Source organism: Cynara cardunculus (genome assembly GCF_001531365.2).
Source record: "Cynara cardunculus var. scolymus isolate 2C chromosome LG 5, CcrdV1, whole genome shotgun sequence".
NCBI lineage: Eukaryota > Viridiplantae > Streptophyta > Magnoliopsida > Asterales > Asteraceae > Cynara > Cynara cardunculus.
The window spans coordinates 29,368,488-29,371,974 of NC_037532.1; the positions used below are offsets into that span (position 1 = coordinate 29,368,488).

General features: G+C 33.8%; 1 long non-coding RNA gene across 1 annotated transcript; it reads right to left on the bottom strand.

Moving 5' to 3' along the window:
• Positions 1–1,140: 1,140 nt before the first annotated feature.
• Positions 1,141–2,108, bottom strand: LOC112513797. The gene is made up of 2 exons (XR_003069305.1): positions 2,018–2,108; positions 1,141–1,386 (listed from the first exon to the last, which is right to left on the bottom strand). It is a non-coding gene; the product is annotated as an uncharacterized LOC112513797 (long non-coding RNA).
• Positions 2,109–3,487: the final 1,379 nt, after the last annotated feature.

A 3,487-nucleotide genomic window follows, 5' to 3' on the forward strand; every position in this document is an offset into this window, starting at 1 on the left:
ACAGGCACATGTGTTTCTTCACAAACCTCTTGAAGATCTATACCACAATTTTCAATGTTATCATCATTTTCACAATTCTCAAGAAATATGGCATGTCGTGTTTCTACTATCCGAGTAGTATGTGAAGGACAATAGAATCTGTATCCCTTTGATCGTTTGGGATAACCAATGAAGAAGCAACTTATGGTCTTCATATCAAGTTTTCTTAATATAGGATTGTACACTTTAGCTTCTGTCGGACAACACCACACCCTTAGATACCTTAAGCTTGGTTTCCTCCCTGCCCATATTTCAAAAGGAGTTTTAGGAACAACTTTAGAAGGAACTCTATTTAGGATGTGAACCGCCGTTTTTAATGCCTCAGTCCATAAAAATTGAGGTAGGTTAGTGTTTGCCAACATACTTCGTACCATGTCTATAACTGTTCTATTTCTCCTCTCAGCCACTCCGTTTTGCTGAGGTGTGCCTGGCATGGTATATTGGTTCACTATCCCGTGATCTTTACAAAAGCCAAAGAAAGACCCTGGAACTTGACCCATATCTGTATGTCTACCATAAAACTCACCCCCTCTATCCGATCTTACTACCTTAATTTTGCGGTCAAGTTGATTCTCAACTTCGGCCTTAAATGTTTTAAACATTTCAAGTGCTTCAGATTTCTCTTTAATTAGGTACAAGTACATATAGCGTGAATGGTCATCAATAATGGTAATAAATGATTTATTTCCACTTATGTTTGTGGGATGACAGTGAGCCGACGACGAGAGGAGGTTGATGAAGAGAGGCAAAGGACCTCTAAGGTTTACTAAGCAAATAATCTGGTGTCGGGAATCTTGCTGTTGGTTTTGATTCGATGACGAAACATCTCATTGTCATTAATGGGCGGTTACAAAACATCTCATTGTTATTAATGGGCAGTTACAAAACATCTCATTGTTATTAATGGGCGGTTACAAAACATCTCATTGTNTATATATATATATACATATAATATATATATATATATAGAGAGAGAGAGAGGGGTTCAGAGGCAAACTCCTCAAAAATGAAAAATTGAGAAACAACCCCAATAACCATTCATCTGGACATATGTGTATGTGTGTGTTGTGCATCTCGACAAGTACAATAATTTTGACTTTCGTTCATGATGTTGGTGTTAGGAATCTATGTTTAGTGATATGTATCATGGTTGCTATATACTTACGTTTTGTCATATTATCAAAATACAAATTGTAGCTCGAAAATAAAAAATGATGAAAGGATTTGATACGAAAGAAATTACATAAAATATTATAGTATTGTGAAGGATGAGAATATGATCCACCAAACGGTCTCGTGTCATGCTCGAACATTAACTGTTATAACTAAATGATAACACATTTGAACCTGTAAAAATACATTGTGTCAAAAGTAACCAAATGAGTTAAAAACATTGAATAACGAGACAAATTCACGATTATAGGTAAGAGATAGGGGAGATGGAGAGAATTAGACCAAGATTTCAGACCGGGAAAAAGAAAACATGACTCGTTTGTCAAATATAGTAGTTCTGCGATTTTTGATGACACCGCAGTTTCAAGATATAGTCATTATGTTTTTATATGATGAAGGAGGTTCATATGAACCCCAGAAAAGAGGCCAAGGGAACCTCTATCAACTGTAAGATCTAAAAAAATAGATGGCTCAGATTTAAATGTAACTGTCCCTGTAATAATGGATTTAGTTTTGGCAAATGTAACCATCTTTATTATTCACAGTAGTTGGATTAGAATACCTTAATAGTTTCCTTTTCTTTTTTATTAGTGTTCTCTCATGAACCCGGGGTGAATGTATATGACCCATTAATTGTTATTTTCAAAAAGCAATATGAATTATATTGTGTTTAGGACCCCTTAAAAAAGTAATCGCATCAAGATGAAAAATCATGCAGAACAAGTGTAATATGTTTCTCATATCGTATGTTTTTAATTTAACTTGTATAATATCAATAGGATGTCATAAAGCTTTACGTGAATACCTTTTGAAGAAAATCTAAACCTTATACTCATCGACGTGAATCCATTTCGTAGAGGACCATTTGTTCCCCTTAATAACGGGGCAACCACCTTATAAACAAGAAAAGGTATGCACAATGTTAGTGGAAGTATAGAAAAGACCATTAGTTAAAGACGGAGATCTAAAGGTTATTATGAGCAATGAATCACGGCGACTCTTGGATAAAAAGACTCGTCATGAACCACGTTAAAGTTTACACAAGTTTTGTTCCATTACTGTAAAATAATATTAGTTTAGGGCCTTTAACGTAAATACCCTTAGGCTATTTTGGCAAATTAGCTGTTTTATTAGTTGTTGGCTGATACAATAGTTGTAAATTGATAAACTAGTCATGTTTGGTAAAAACTAGCTGATAAACAAGATATAAAATGTCGATGTGAAATGACATAAAAGGACATGTTGAAATTTCAATTACTAAAACATATATATATATATATATATATATATGACCATTCATTTAAATTAATTTATGGATTAGATCACTTCTCACAATTCTTGTTTGATTTAGTGAAAGTTCAAACTTGAACACCTCCATTTTATGAAAGCATAAGGACACCCGTATCACATGTAACAATACACGTGCGAGGAGCTGGTGGTGTGCAAATGACTTGGCCCATCATCATGGTCGTATCAAAGGTCGTATGCGTCTCTGATTTAGTATCACATGTGTATCATATGTGATGGACTACATTATCACATGTGATTGACTATGGTAAAAGTTGTTCTCGTATTTTCTAAAATGAAAATGTTCTCTTTTGAACCTTTCCTTGTATATGTATACACACAAGTTGTTACATGAGAAGAACCACATTTCATTAGACCCACAAGACCACTGTGAAGGTTTGGTGTGTGCTTCTTGTTCATGTTTTGTGTGTTTTTCTTATAATGGTTTACTGTGTTTTTCATGTGGATGTTGGGATTTTTTCTTTCACATGAAGGTTAATCCAATGATGTGAAAGTTAGTCGAGATCAACTCATCCAAGGGATCCAAGGTGGTCTCATTGATCTCATAAAAACTAACCGGTCTTTCATGATCCCAAATGTATGTATAAACTTGGTATCACGTGAGAATAAATGTTGCCAAAAAATTAATTGAACTACCTTCATCTATCTTATTAAATTATTTTTATCACCATGACTGAAACTTTAACAAATTCAAACATGTGACTATGATTAAAAATATATAAAAGTTTGTCAAGGTGAGTGAAAGTGAATATTAAGGTTAATGGAAGGTAGTTGAAGGTCCATTTTTTGGCCGGAAATCAATTAAAGGTCTACTACGATTTTTTAATTGTCAGATCAAAAGAACAACTCATCCAACAGTTTAGAACTACTCTCACCATTCTCAAAATAACTTTTATTTTCACCAAAACTCAACTATATATATATATATATATCACTTTCATTATGAGACATAGGTTGAACATTGGAG